Raw genomic sequence first — 17,107 nt, forward strand, 5'->3', positions numbered from 1 at the left:
CTACAATCGCTTGAATCAAGTGGGAGTTAATCTTCCAGATAAGATAGTGATTGACAGAGTTCTCCATTCACTATCACCAAGCTACTAGAGCTTCGTGATGAACTACGACATGCAAGGGATGGAGATGGTCCCGGAGCTATTCGTGGTGCTTAAGGCCGTGAAGGTAGAAATCAAGAAGGAGCATCAAGTGTTGATGGTTAACAAGAACACTGGTTTCAAGAAGGGCAAGGGCAAGAAGGGAAACTTTATGAAGGGCAAGAAGGGAAACTTCATGAATGGCAAGAAGGGAAACTTCATGAGTGGCAAGTGATGTCTACTACACAACCTTCTTCTTGTAGACGTCGTTGGGCCTCCAAGTGTAGAGGTTTGTAGGACAGTAGCAAATTTCCCTCAAGTGGATGACCTAAGGTTTATCAATCCGTGGGAGGCGTTGGATGAAGATGGTGTCTCTAAAACAACCCTGCAACCAAATAACAAAGAGTCTCTTGTGTCCCCAACACACCCAGTACAATGGTAAATTGTATAGGTGCACTTGTTCGGCGAAGAGATGGTGATACAAGTGCAATATGGATGGTAGATATAGGTTTTTGTAATCTGAAAATATAAAAACAGAAAGGTAACTAATGATAAAAGTGAGCACAAACGGTATTGCAATGCTCTGAAACAAGGCCTAGGGTTCATACTTTCACTAGTGAAGTCCTCTCAACAATAATAACATAATTGGATCATATAACTATCCCTCAACATGCAACAAAGAGTCACTCCAAAGTCACTAACAACGAAGAACAAACGAAGAGATTATGGTAGGGTATGAAACCACCTCAAAGTTATCCTTTCTGATTGATCTATCATAGAGTTCATACTAAAATAACACCTTAAGACACAAACCAACCAAAACCTAATGTCACCTATATACTCCAATGTTACCTCAAGTATCTGTGGGTATGATTATACGGTATGCATCACACAATCTTAGATTCATCTATTCAACCAACACAAAGAACTTCAAAGATTGCCCCAAAGTTTCTACCAGAGAGTCAAGACAAAAATGTGTGCCAACCCCTATGCATAAGTTCACGAGGTCACGAAACTCGCAAGTTGATCACCAAAACATACATCAAGTGGATCACGTGATATCCCATTGTCACCACAGATAAGCACATGCAAGACATACATCAACTGTCCTCAAATCCTTAAAGACTCAATCCAATAAGATAACTTCAAAGGGAAAACTCAATCCATTACAAGAGAGTAGAGGGGGAGAAACATCATAAGATCCAACTATAATAGCAAAGCTCGCAATACGTCAAGATCGTGTCGAACCAAGAACACGAGAGAGAGAGAGAGAGATTAAACACATAGCTACTAGTACATACCCTCAGCCCTGAGGGTGAACTACTTCATCCTCATCATGGAGAGCGCCGAGATGATGAAGATGGCCACCGGAGAGGGATTCCCCCCTCCGGCAGGGTGCCGGAACGGGTCTAGATTGGTTTTCGGTGGCTACGGAGGCTTCTGGCGATGGAACTCCCGATCTAGGTTTCTTTCTGGAAGTTTGGGGTTATATAAGAGGTGTTGGAGTCGGGAACAAGTCAAGGGGGTCCCCAAGGCGGCCACGAGGTAGGGGGCACGCCCAGGGGGTAGGGCGCGCCCCCACCCTCGTGGTGGCCTCGAGACTCTTCTGGCCAAGCTCCGGTACTCCGTGGGCTTCTTCTGGTCCAAAAATGATCTCTATGAAGTTTCACGCCAATTGGACTCTGGGTGCGCCCCCACCCTCGTGGTGGCCTCGGGACTCTTCTGGCCCAGCTCCGGTACTCCGTGGGCTTCTTCTGGTCCAAAAATGATCTCTGTGAAGTTTCACGCCAATTGGACTTCGTTTGGTTTTCCTTTTCTGCGATACTCAAAATAAGGAAAAAACAGAAACTGGCACTGGGCTCTAGGTTAATAGGTTAGTCCCAAAAATCATATAAAATAGCATATAAAACATCCAAGGTTGATAATATAATAGCATGGAACAATCAAAAGTTATAGATACGTTGGAGACGTATCAAGCATCCCCAAGCTTAATTCCTTCTCGTCCTCGAGTGGGTAAATGATAAAAAGAATTCTTGATGTAGAATGCTACCTAACATATTTATCAATGTAATCTTCTTTATTGTGGCAAGAATATTCAGATCCCTAAGATTCAAGACAAAAGTTTAATATTGACATAAAAACAATAATACTTCAAGAGTACTAACTAAGCAGTCATGTCTTCTCAAAGTAACATGGCCAAAGAAAGCTTATCCCTACAAAATCATATAGTTTGGCTATGCTTCATTTTCATCACACAAAAATGCTCCCATCATGCACAACCCCGATGACAAGCCAAGCAATTGTTTCATACTTTAGTAATCTCTAACTTTTTTCAACTTTCACGCAATACATGAGCGTGAGCCATGAACATAGCACTATGGGTGGAATAGAATATAATGATGGGGGTTGTGTGCAGAAGACAAAAAAAGGAGAAAGTCTCACATTGACGCGGCTAATCAATGGGCTATGGAGATGCCCATCAATTGATGTCAATGCGAGGAGTAGGTATTGTCATGCAACGGATGCACTAGAGCTATAAATGTATGAAAGCCCAACAAAAAAACTTAGTGGGTGTGCATCCAACTTGCTTGCTCACAAAGACCTAGGGCATTTGAGGAAGCCCATTGTTGGAATATACAAGCCAAGTTTTATAAAGAAAAATTCCCACTAGTATATGAAAGTGACAAAACAAGAGACTCTGTATCATGAATATCATGGTGCTACTTTGAAGAACAAGTGTGGAAAAAGGATAGTAGCATTGTCCCTTCTTATTTTACATTTTTTTTCTCTTTTCTATTTGGCCTTTCTCTTTTTTGGCCTTTCCTTTTTTATTTGGACTTTCTTTTTTTCTTTTTTTGGGATAATGCTCTATTAATGATGATCATCACACTTCTATTTACTTACAACTCAAAGATTACAACTCGATACTAGAACAAAATATGACTCTATATGAATGCCTCCGGTGGTGTACCGGGATGGGCAATGAATCAAGAGTGACATGTATGATAAATTATGCATGGTGGCTTTGCCACAAATACAATGTAAACTACATGATCATGCAAGGCAGTATGACAGTGATGATGTGTGTCATGATGAACGGAACGGTGGAAAGTTGCATGACAATATATCTCGGAATGGCTATGGAAATGCCATAATAGGTAGGTATGGTGGCTGTTTTTAGGAAGATATAAGGAGGTTTATGTGTGACAGAGCGTATCATATCACGGGGTTTGGATGCACCGGTGAAGTTTGCACCAACTCTCAAGGTGAGAAAGGGCAATGCATGGTACCGAAGAGGCTAGGAATGATGGAAGGGTGAGAGTGCGTATAATCCATGGACTCAACATTAGTCATAAAGAACTCACATAGTTATTGCAAAAATCTACAAGTCATCAAAAACCAAGCACTACGCACATTCTCCTAGGGGATAGATTGGTAGGAAAAGACCATCGCTCGTCCCCGACCGCCATTCATAAGGAAGGCAATCAAAGAACACCTCATGCTTCAAATTTGTCACACAACGGTTACCATACGTGCATGCTACGAGACTTGCAAACCTCAACACAAGTATTTCTCAATTTCACAATTACTCAACTAGCACGACTCTAATATCACCATCTTTATATCTCAAAACAATTATCAAGTATCAAACTTCTCATAGTATTCAATGCACTCTATATGAAAGTTTTTATTATATCCCTCTTGGATGCCTATCATATTAGGACTAAATTCATAACCAAAGAAAATTACCATGCTGTTCTAAAGACTCTCAAAATAATATAAGTGAATCATGAGAGTTCATCTATTTCTTCAAAATAAAACCACCGTCGTTCTCTAAAAGATATAAGTGAAGCACTAGAGCAAACGACAAACTACTTCGAAAGATATAAGTGAAGATCAATGAGTAGTCGAATAATTAGGCAACTATGTGAAGACTCTCTAACATTTAAGAATTTAAGATCTTGATATTTTATTCAAACATCAAGCAAAACAAAATAAAATAAAATGATGGTCCAAGCAAAACACATATCATGTGGTGAATAAAAATATAGCCTCAAGTAAAGTTACCGATAGACGAAGACGAAAGAGGGGATGCCATCCGGGGCATCCCCAATCTTAGGCTATTGGTTTTCCTTGAATATTACCTTGGTGTTCCTTGGGCATACCAAATCTTAGGCTCTTGCCACTCCTTATTCCATAGTCCGTCGAATCTTTACCCAAAACTTGAAAACTTCACAACACAAAACTTAACAGAAAACTCATAAGCTCTGTTAGTATAAGAAAATAAATCACCACTTTTGGTACTGTTGTGAACTCATTCTAAATTCATATTGGTGTAATATATACTGTATTCCAACTTCTCTATGGTTCATACCCTCCGATACTACTCATAGATTCATCAAAATAAGCAAACAACACATAGAAAACAGAATCTGTCAAAAACAGAACAGTCTGTAGTAATCTGTATCAAATGTATACTTATGTAACTCAAACAATTCTGAAATAAATTGGTGGACGTGAGTAATTTGTCTATTAATCATCTTCAAAAATAATCAACCTAATCACGCTCTCCAGTAAAAAATGGCAGCAAAACTCGTGAGCGCTAAAGTTTCTGTTTTTTACAGCAATATCGCAAAGACTTCACCCAAGTCTTACAAAAGGTTCTAATTGGCACAAACACTAATTAAAACATAAAACCACATCCAAACAGAGTCTAGATGAATTATGTATTACTAAACAGGAGGAAAAAGCAAACAAAAAAAGTAAAATTGGGCTGCCTCCCAACAAGCGCTATCGTTTAACGCCCATAGCTAGGCATGATGATTTCAATGATGCTCACATAGAAGTTAAGAATCAAAACATATAGAGAGCATCATGAAGAATATGACTAGAACAGTTAATTCTAACCCACTTCCTATGCATAGGGATTTGTGAGCAAACAATTTATGGGAACAATAATCAACTAGCATAGGAAAGCAAAACAAGCATAACTTCAAGATTTTGAGCACATAGAGAGGAAACTTGGTATTATTGCAATTCCTAGAAGCACATATTACTCCCTCATAATAATTTTTGGTAACATCATGAATGAATTCAACAATATAACTATCACATAAAGCATTATTTTCATGATCCCCAAGCATATAAATTTTATTACTCTCCACATAAGCGAATTTCTTCTCATGAATAATAGCGGGAGCAAACTCAACAAAATAATTACCATGTGAGGCATAATCCAATTGAAAACTAAAATCATAATGACAAGTTTCATGGTTATCATTATTCTTAATAGCATACAAGTCATCACAATAATCATCATAGATAGCAACTTTGTTCTCATAATCAATTGGAACCTCTTCCGAGATAGTGGAATCATTACTAAATAAAGTCATGACCTCTCGAAATCCACTTTTATAATTACCACAATAAGATTCAACATCCTCCAAAATAGTGAGATCATCACTTCCTAAAGTTGACACTCTTCCAAACCCACTTTCATCAATATAATCATCATAAATAGGAGGCATGCTATCATCATAATAAATTTGCTCATCAAAACTTGGGAGACAAAAAATATCATCTTCATCAAACATAGCTTCCCCAATCTTGTGGCTTTGCATATCATTAGCATCATGGGTATTCAAAGAATTCATACTAACAACATTGCAATCATGCTCATCATACAAAGATTTAGTGCCAAACATTTTACAGATTTCTTCTTCTAGCACTTGAGCACAATTATCGGAATCCTTATTCTCATGAAAGACATTAAAAAGATGAAGCATATGAAGCAACCTTAATTCCATTTTAGTTTTCTTTTATAGACTAAACTAGTGATAAAACACGAAACTAAAAGATTCGATTTCAAGATCTAAAGATATACCTTCAAGTGCTAACCTTCCCGTGAAAACAAAAGTGCTCCCTGGGTGATTTTGGTAATTAATGTCAACATATCTCTTGCTGAACTAATGCTTCTACATAGTATGTTTCAGATAAGTTCAACAATGGAGTGGCATGGACTAGAGGATGTGGAACCCCTTCAAGATGCTGAGGACAAAGGATTGTCTCAAGCTCAAAGCTCAGGGCTCTACATTTTCGATTTTAGTGATCCAAGATCACATTGAGTCCATAGGAAAGCCAATACTATTAAGAGGGGATGATGTGTTTCTTAATGAGTTTCTTGCTCAAAGTGCTTAGTGATATGCTCCAAAGCCCTCAACCACTTTCTCATATCCACATTTGTCCCAAACCAAAAGTCAAACTCGGCCCCACCGAAACTTTCTATCCGACGCCACCGAGTTCTCTTGACATAGCCTATGCCAGAAACCCTAATCAATTCGGTCTCATCGATGGGATCTCGGTCTCACCGGATGGGCTTGCAAACACTGTGTTGCCTATTGCAATAATTTTGGTCCCACCGAGGTATGCAATCGGTCCCATCGAGTTTGATTGGCCAACTCTCTGTTTCGCTTGTTACCCAAATAGGTCCCACCGAGTTTGTGTAATCGGTCAAACCAAGTTGAGGCTTTACCCTAACCCTAGCACATCGGTCCTACCAAGTTGATCATATCGGTCCCACCAAAATTCCTAACGGTCACATTATGAACTAAATCGGTCTGACCGAGTTCTCTGAATCGGTCCCACCGAGTTTGGTAAATTGTGTGTAACAGTTAGATTTTGTGTGGAGGCTATATATACCACTCCACCCACTCTTCATTCATGGAGAGATCCATCAAAACATGCCTACACTTCCAACATACATTTTCTGAGAGAGAACCACCTACACTTGTGTTGAGGTCAAGATATTCCATTCCTACCACATAAATCTTGATCTCTAGCCTTCCCCAAGTTGCTTTCCACTCAAATCTTCTTTCCACCAAATCCAATCCTATGAGAGAGAGTTGAGTGTTGGGGAGACTATCATTTGAAGCACAAGAGCAAGGAGTTCATCATCAACACACCATTTGTTACCTCTTGGAGAGTGGTGTCTCCTAGATTGGCTAGGTGTCACTTGGGAGCCTCCGTCAAGATTGTGGAGTTGAATCAAGGAGTTTGTAAGGGCAAGGAGATCGCCTACTTCGTGAAGATCTGCCCGAGTGAGGCAAGTCCTTGGTGGGCGATGGCCATGGTGGGATAGACAAGGTTGCTTCTTCATGGACCCTTCGTGGGTGGAGCCCTCCGTGGTCTCGCGCAACCGTTACCCTTCGTGGGTTGAAGTCTCCATCAACATGGATGTACGATAGCACAACCTATCGGAACCATGCCAAAAATCTCTGTGTCTCTAATTGCGTTTGCACACTCCAATCCCATCCCTTTACATTCTTGCAACTTGCATGACTTACTTTCCGCTGCTCATATACTCTTGTTATGCTTGCTTGAGATGTATTGTGAATGTTCAAACTTGTGCCAAAACTCCATTTCAACTTAAAGAAATTAAAAACTGCAACTTTTCTTGCTAAGATTCTATTCACACCCCCTCTAGACACCTCTTCTCGATCCTACAATTGGTATCAGAGCTTTGGTCTCCATTGCTTTGGTTTAATCACCATTGGAGGAAGATGGATGAGTCTATGTTTGGGAGTCTTAGACGTAGAATGCCTATTCTTGATGGAGAGTATTTTCATGAGTGGAAAATGAGATGCTTGAGATCTTCAATGAATATCATTTAACCAATTACATTACTACTTCTTGTGCTCGCATTGTTGATCCTTTTGCATCCTACCCTTGATGAGTCTATTGACATGATCCGTAATCTTAGAACGGTAAATTTAATCACTAGAGGTTTGCCTAGAAACTTGCTTGCTAGCTTGCCTACTTTTGACTGTGCCTACACCTTATGGAGATTTCTTGAGGAACGATTCCCAAATTATTCCTTGAAAATTATAGATGAGATTGTTCATAAGTCTATTGCCTTGAGTAAGATGAGTTCTAATGATCCCAAGTTTGGTGATTGTTTATTTGAGCTTACTAATCTTATGAGTGCAAAAGGAGATGTTGGAATCATTAGCAATATCATTTCCAAAGTCATTAGAATCCATACAGATGAACACTGTTACGGTCATGCTTCTAATGAATTACCCTCTCTAGGAGTTGATCTATCACATGACAATATTGAACATGGATACTATGATGAGGATGACGATAGTGACTATGATCTTGATGATGCGATGAGACACTTTGGTCTTAAGGCTAATCTTCGCGGCTACATGGATGGAGGAAAGGAATGGGTCCTTGATAGTGGATGTACTGATCATATGACCGGAGACAAAGATATGTTTCATGAGCTTGCTGAAAACAACGGCCGTCGAAAGTATGTCACTTTCGATGATTACTCAAAGAGTAAGGTGGTTGGCCTTGGTTAGGTGGCCATCTCACAGGATAGCTCCATACAAAATGTTATGCTCGTTGAATCTCTTGGCTACAATTTACTTTCCATATCTAGACTTACTGACTTTGGTTTCAATGTCCTATTCACTGAAGTAGATTGCCAATTGTTTTGTAGAGATAACCACAAAATGGTCTTTACCGGTATACGTAGAGGTGATCTTTACATTGTTGATTTCACTAAAAAGGCTCAACCTAGAACTTGCTTAATTGCTAAATCTTCTAAAGGCTGATTGTGGCATAGAAGGCTAGGTCATGTGGGCATGCGAAATCTTGATAAGCTTGTTAAAGGTGATCATATCCTTTGAGTAAAAGATGTTATATTTGACAAGGATAGACTTTGTAGTGCTTGTCAAGCAGGAAAACAAGTTGGAGGAAGTCACCACGTGAAGAACATTATGACCACGAGAAGACCACTCGAGCTACTTCATATGGATCTTTTTGGCCCCAGTGCCTATAAAAGTCTCGGTGGTAACTCATTCAGTCTGGTTATAGTTGATGATTTTTCATGGTTTACGTGGGTGTTCTTTCTTGATGATAAATCGCAGGTCCAAAAGATCTTCAAGAACTTTGCTAGGAAGGCCCAAAATCAATTTGAAGTGAAGATCAAGAAGGTTTGGAGCGACAATGAAACGCAGTTCAAGAACGCAAATGTGGATACCTTTCTTGACGAAGAGGGGATTTCACACGAATTCTTGGCTACATACACACCTCAACAAAATGGAGTTGTTGAGAGGAAGAACCGGACTCTTATTGAGATGGCAAGAATGATGTTTGATGAGTACAAGACTCCAAAACACTTTTGGGCGGAAGCGGTTTAGACAGCTTGTCATGCAACAAATCGCTTGTATCTTCACAAGCTACTCGGCAAGACGGCATACGAGCTCCTCACCGAGCAATTGCCAATTGATGTAGGAGACAAAGACCCTTCGGAAGCAATCCAGACTTGTCTATTGGCAAGATTTGTCCAACGGAGGTGAAGGAGAGTACCTTGTCCGTCCAAGTGGAAGCTTCCACCTCACGACAAGGTGAACCAAGAGGTGATACGGAAGCATCCACAAGTGGGACACACCAAGACGAAGAAAATGAGGAAGTACACCAAGATGAACATCAACAACCTCCTTCTCCACCACGACAAGAGAACGACAACGTTAACAATGAAGCAGGCCAAGAAGAAGGACAAGATGAAATGGATGTTCCACCCCGAGCCAAGCAAAAGCTCCCACGAGTTCGAGCAAGAGTCGCCAAAGACCATCCCGTTGAGCAAATCTACAATGATATCCAAATCGGGAGAATCACTCGCTCTAAAACTCGTTTGGCTAACTTTTGTGAACGTTATTCATTCATCTCTATCATTGAACCTATGAAGGTTGAAGAAGTATTGGAAGATCCAGATTGGATAAATTCCATGCATGAAGAGCTACACAACTTTGAGAGAAATCAAGTGTGGACATTGGTTGAGAAGCCCGACAACAACCACAACATCATCGGTACCAAATGGGTGTTTCACAACAAGCAAGGTGAAGATGGACAAGTTGTTTGCAACAAAGCACGTCTAGTCTCCCAAAGCTACACTCAAGTCGAAGGTATGGACTATGGTGAGACATACACCCCCGTTGCTAGACTTGAATCCATTCGCATCTTACTTGCTTATGCTAATCACCATGATATCACCTTGTACCAAATGGACATCAAAAGTGCTTTTCTAAATGGTGAAATAGAGGAGGAAGTTTATGTTAAGCAACCTCTCGGCTTTACCAATCCTAAGAAACCTAATCATGTTTACAAACTCCACAAAGCTCTTTATGGTCTTAAACAAGCTCCTAGAGCGTGGTATAAATGCTTGACCAAGTTCCTTATTGAAAAAGGCTTTGAAATTGGAAAAATAGATTCTACTCTTTTTACTAAAAGGGTTAATGGAGAACTATTTGTGTGCCAAATTTATGTTGATGATATTATATTTGGTTCGACTAACCCTCATTTTAGTGAGAAGTTAGGAAAGCTAATGTCGGAGAAGTTTGAGATGTCTATGATGAGTGAACTCAAATTCTTTCTTGGTTTGCAAATCAAACAAACTAAGGAAGGTACCTTTGTCTCTCAAACAAAGTACACCAAGGACTTATTCAAGAAGTTCAACATGCAAGAATGCAAAGGTATGACTACACCCATGACTACTAGTGGACATCTTGATTTGACCAAAGATGGTGAACCGGTTGATCAAAAAGTTTACCGCTCAATGATCGGTTCATTGTTATATCTATGTGTCTCTTGTCCCGATATTATGCTAAGTGTGTGCATGTGTGCACGATATCAAGCGGCCCATAAAGAATGTCATCTTGAGGCTGTGAAAAGGATAGTGAGATACTTAATACACACACCAAATTTTGGCATTTGGTATCCTAAGAGGTCTTCTTTCGATATTGTTGGTTACTCCGATTCGGACTATGCCGGAGACAAGGTTGATAGAAAGTCCTCTTCGGGTACTTGTCAATTTCTTGGTAGATCTCTTGTGTCTTGGTCTTCCAAGAAACAAAACTCGGTATCCTTATCCACCGCCGAAGCGGAATACATTGCCGCTAGTTCATGTTGTGCTCAATTACTTTGGATGACCCAAACTCTCAAGGACTATGGGATATATGTGAAACATGTTCCATTTCTTTGTAACAATGAAAGTCCTATCAAGATTGCTCACAATCCCGTGCAACACTCTCGAACTAAGCATATTGAAGTTCGTCATCATTTTATTCGAGATCACATTGCCAAAGGGGACATTGATCTTAAGCATGTTCGCACCGATAAGCAATTGGCGGATATATTTACCAAATCGCTTGATGAGAAAGTCTTTTGCCATTTGAGAGGAGAATTGAACATCATTTATGCTTCAAACTTGGAGTAGGAACTCCATTTGGATACATGCAAGGCATGAGCCTTTGACTAATCCTTGATATTTCTTTCATGTTGCTATTTATATGTCTTGGATATATTTGCACCCTTGCATGCTATCTAACCCTTGTAGGTACTTGGATGAATCTAAATCTATTGCAACCCACTCACATCTTGAGCAATATCTACATCACCAAGTCTCTACACAATGGTGGTTGAAAACAAGGAAGCATGAAAATCTCCAAACATATCCTTTGACAGATTCTATATTAATTTTTATGATTGTCATTTTGGATACACAATTTCTCTTCCTTGCAAGACTAACCCGTGTAGGTAGATGAACTCAAATTCCAAGTGGTGCTCCCAACTCTTGATGAGCTACATCAACCTTGAGCAACCCACACAAGTTCAACTAGACGATCAAGATCGACACCACCACCCAAGGTATGTTATTCCATCTTAGAGAAGCTTTACTCCAAGTCATGGGTCAAAGCAACTCAACAAGATGAGAATACATCAAGATACTTAAACAAAAAATGGTAACCCCATTTTGAGCTCAAACAATGAGTATGACCTATGATCAAGTGCCATCACTTGACTTCTAAGTCAATATACTCTAACATAGGTGACTTTGTCACCGCCCAATTCTAGATGAAGTTCTTTTGTGTTTTCTGTGCTCTTGCATTTGTCTCATGCATATTTGTTTCCCCTTTCAAAAACTTCATCTAGATTTCTTTTCTGTTCTGCATTCCCTGCATCCATTTCATTGCAAATCTTTTAGCAAATTCCTTGCAAATCGTTGTGAGATTTTACCTGCCTAGTGAGCTGAGGTGACAAGTGTTTTCACTGTGATGAACTCAGTCACACCAGTTTGTTTCCTTCGGTCCAACCGAATCCTTTCGGCACCACCGAAGCACACAACTCGGTGCCAACGATTTCACTACAGGAAAGAGAGCTTGTCACTTGTTTCTGCATTCTTTTTGCTCCAGCTCCCACTCAATGATTCTTGTCCTCTACCAGCATCACATTCGACTTGTTGCTTTGTTCTATGACTCAAGGACCAAACCCATTCGTAACAAAAAATCCAGAAGAACCTTTCTTGGAAATTGATGTCAAAGGGGGAGAGAGAGATCACATCAAAGCTTAATCAATTCTATAGGGGGGGAGAATACTCAGGGGAGAGTGTAAGAAACCCCAGATGCTTGGTGTTCAAGAGGAGAGAAGTCACATGTCTTTAAGAGGGGAAAGACATGTTCATATTTGATTGTTTGCATTAGCTATGTTTCTTTTTATTTGCTCTAATTTTCTGTTCCCTATCTTCTCCCAGTATCCCATACTAGATTCAGGGGGAGCAAGACATCTAAGGGAAGGAAATGCTTGAATTCATTGCACATCTTTACCTTTGGGGACATGTCTATATCCAATGGGGTACTCAGTACTCACTCCCAACATGTCATCCCATTCTTGGTACTCTTGTGGTTTCTTTTGTTTTCTCTGGCTAGTAGGTGTATTTTTATTATCTAACCTTGTTTACTCAGGTTCATTCTTCCTAAGCCAAATCAAGACCACAAGGTAAGTATATGCATCACAGTCATGTGTATGAGGACTTCTTGCTGATGTACATACTGTTTGCAAGAAGGACTCATGAGCATGAAGGTACATTTCCTATATTCACATCATTTGCTCTGATGCATACAACCAAGATACATGTAACACATTGCCTACTCTGTCATGTTTATGCATTCACATGCTCCTATATTCCATATTTACATGACTGCATACATGTAGGGGGAGCCTATGCATGTTACATGTTTCCAAAGCTTTACTTGTTATTCTCTATATCTTTATCTAAAGCTTTGATGTATGTTGTCATCAATTACCAAAATGGGGGAGATTGAAAGCACAAGTGCTCCCTCGGTGACTTTGGTAATTAATGTCAACATATCTCTTGTTGAACTAATGTTTCTACCTAGTATGTTTCAGATAAGTTCAACAATGGAGTGGCATGGACTAGAGGATGTGGAACCCCTTCAAGATGCTGAGGACAAATGATTGGCTCAAGCTCAAAGCTCAGGACTCTACATTTTCGATTTTAGTGATCCAAGATCACATTGAGTCCATAGGCAAGCCAATACTATTAAGAGGGGATGAGGTGTTGCTTAATGAGTTTCTTGCTCAAAGTGCTTAGTGATATGCTCCAAAGCCCTCAACCACTTTCTCATATCCATATTTGTCCCAAACCAAAAGTCAAACTCGGCCCCACCGAAACTTTCTATCCATCGCCACCGAGTTCTCTTTACATAGCCACTGCCAGAAACCCTAATCAATTCGGTCTCACCGATGGGATCTCGGTCTCATCGAGATGGGCTTGCAAACTCTCTGTTGCCTATTGCAATAATTTCGGTCCCACCGAGGTATGCAATCGGTCCCACCGAGTTTGCTTGGCCAACTCTCTGTTTCGCTTATTACCCAAATCGGTCAAACCGAGTTGAGGCTTTACCCTAACCCTAGCACATCGGTCCTATCGAGTTGATCATATCGGTCCCACCGAAATTCCTAATGGTCACATTATGAACTAAATCGGTCTGACCGAGTTCTCTGAATCGGTCCCACCGAGTTTGGTAAATTGTGTGTAACGGTTAGATTTTGTGTGAAGGCTATATATACCCCTCCACCCACTCTTCATTCATGGAGAGAGCCATCAGAACATGCCTATACTTCCAACATGAATTTTCTGAGAGAGAACCACCTACACTTGTGTTGAGGTCAAGATATCACATTCCTACCACATAAATCTTGATCTCCAGCCTTCCCCAAGTTGAATTCCACTCAAATCTTCTTTCCACCAAATCCAATTGTATGAGAGAGAGTTGAGTGTTGGGGAGACTATAATTTGAAGCACAAGAGCAAGGAGTTCATCATCAACAAACCATTTGTTACCTCTTGGAGAGTGGTGTCTCCTAGATTGGCTAGGTGTCACTTGGGAGCCTCCGTCAAGATTGTGGAGTTGAACCAAGGAGTTTGTAAGGGCAAGGAGATTTCCTACTTCGTGAAGATCTACCCGAGCCTTCGTGGGCGATGGCCATGGTGGGATAGACAAGGTTGCTTCTTCGTGGACCCTTCGTGGGTGGAGCCCTCCGTGGACTCACGCAACCGTTACCCTTCGTCAGTTGAAGTCTGCATCAACGTGGATGTACGATAGCACCACCTATCGGAACCACGCCAAAAATCTCTGTGTCTCTAATTGCGTTTGCACACTCCAATCCCATCCCTTTACATTCTTGCAACTTGGATGACTTACTTTCCGCTGCTCATATACTCTTGTTATGCTTGCTTGATATGTATTGTGAATGTTCAAACTTGTGCCAAAACTCCACTTCAACTTAAAGAAATCAAAAACTGCAACTTTTCTTGCTAAGAGTCTATTCACCCCCCTCTAGACACCTCTTCTCGATCCTACACCCCGGCAACGGCGCCAAAAAAGAGCTTGATGTCTACTACACAACTTTCTTCTTGTAGACGTTGTTGGGCCTCCTAGTGCAGAGGTTTGTAGGACAGTAGAAAATTTCCCTCAAGTGGATGACCTAAGGTTTATCAATCCGTGGGAGGCATAGGATGAAGATGGTCTCTCAAACAACCCTGCAACCAAATAACAAAGAGTCTCTTGTGTCCCCAACACACCCAATACAATGGTAAATTGTATAGGTGCACTAGTTCGGCGAAGAGATGGTGATACAAGGCAATATGGATGGTAGATATAGGTTTTTGTAATCTGAAAATATAAAAACAGCAAGGTAACTAATGATAAAAGTGAGCACAAACGGTATTGCAATGCTTTGAAACAAGGCCTAGGGTTCATACTTTCACTAGTGCAAGTCCTCTTAACAATAATAACATAATTCGATCATATAACTATCCCTCAACATGCAACAAAGAGTCACTCCAAAGTCACTAATAGCGGAGAACAAACGAAGAGATTATGGTAGGGTACGAAACCACCTCAAAGTTATCCTTTCTGATCGATCTATCAAAGAGTTCGTACTAGAATAACACCTTAAGACACAAATCAACGAAAACCCTAATGTCACCAAGATACTCCAATGTCACCTCAAGTATCCGTGGGTATGATTATACGATATGCATCACACAATCTCAGATTCATCTATTCAACCAACACAAAGAACTTCAAAGAGTGCCCCAAAGTTTCTACCTGGGAGTCAAGACGAAAACGTGTGCCAACCTCTATGCATAAGTTCACGAGGTCCCGGAACTCGCAAGTTGATCACCAAAACATACATCAAGTGGGTCACGTGATATCCCATTGTCACCACAGATAAGCACATGCAAGACATACATCAAGTGTTCTCAAATCCTTAAAGACTCAATCCGATAAGATAACTTCAAAGGGAAAACTCAATCCATTACAAGAGAGTAGAGGGGAAGATATATCATAAGATCTAACTATAATAGCAAAGCTCGCGATACATCAAGATCGTGTTGAATCAAGAACACGAGAGAGAGAGAGATCAAACACATAGCTACTGGTACATACCCTCAGCCCCGAGGGTGAACCACTCCCTCCTCATCATGGAGAGCGCCGAGATGATGAAGATTGCCACTGGAGAGGGATTCCCCCGTCCGGCAAGGTGCCAGAACAGGTCTAGATTGGTTTTCGGTGGCTACGGAGGCTTCTGGTGGCGGTACTCCCGATCTAGGTTTCTTTCTGGAAGTTTGGGGTTATATAAGAGGTGTTGGATGATACGTCTCCAACGTTTCTATAATTTTTGATTGTTCCATGATATATTATAATCTGTTTTGGACATTATTGGGCTTTATTATACACTTTTATATTATTTTTGGGATTAACCTATTAACCGGAGGCCCAGCCCAGAATTGTTGTTTTTTTGCCTATTTTAGGGTTTCGTAGAAAAAGAATATCAAACGGAGTCCAAACGGAATGAAACCTTCGGGAACGTGATTTTCAGAACAAACATGATCCAGAGGACTTGGACCCTACGTCAAAGCATCAACCAGGAGGCCACGAGGTAGGGGGGCGCGCTGTAACACCCTCGATGCGGCTATATCTCCTACTTGTCGAGGCACGACTTAGAGGCATAACCGCATTGAAAGTAATGTCGCAAGTTAGGCAATCTTTACAACATCCCATGTAATATAGATAGTAAAAGGGGAGATACATAGTTGGCTTACACTCGCCATGTCAAACAAAGTACATAAATAGCATTACATCAACCAATCACTCATGGCCCGACTACGGCGCCAAAATAAAAGATCAACCCAACATGCGACACGGTCCCGATCGCCCCAACTGGGCACCACTACTGATCATCAGGGAAAGACACATAGTAACGGCGTGAGTCCTCGTCGAACTCCCACTTGAGCTCAAGCGCGTCATCTGGAACGGAGTCGCCAGGCCCTGCATCTGCTTTGGAAGTAATCTGTGAGCCACAGGGACTCAGCAATCTCGCACCCTCGCGATTAAGACTATTTAAGCTTATAGGTAAGGCAAGGTAAAATATGTGGAGCTGCAACAAGCGACTAGCATATATGGTGGCTAACCTGTTCGCAAAAGAGAGCGAGAAGAGAAAGGCAAAGCGCGAACGAGTAACTAGAGAACAACCTGCCGCAAGCATTACTCCAACACCGTGTTCACTTCCCGGACTCCGCCGAGAAGAGACCATCACGGTAACTCACACAGTTGATTCATTTTAATTAAGTTTAGGTTCAAGTTATCTACAACCGGACA

The sequence above is a fragment of the Triticum dicoccoides genome, chromosome 4A, assembly GCF_002162155.2.
Source record: "Triticum dicoccoides isolate Atlit2015 ecotype Zavitan chromosome 4A, WEW_v2.0, whole genome shotgun sequence".
Taxonomy (NCBI): domain Eukaryota; kingdom Viridiplantae; phylum Streptophyta; class Magnoliopsida; order Poales; family Poaceae; genus Triticum; species Triticum dicoccoides.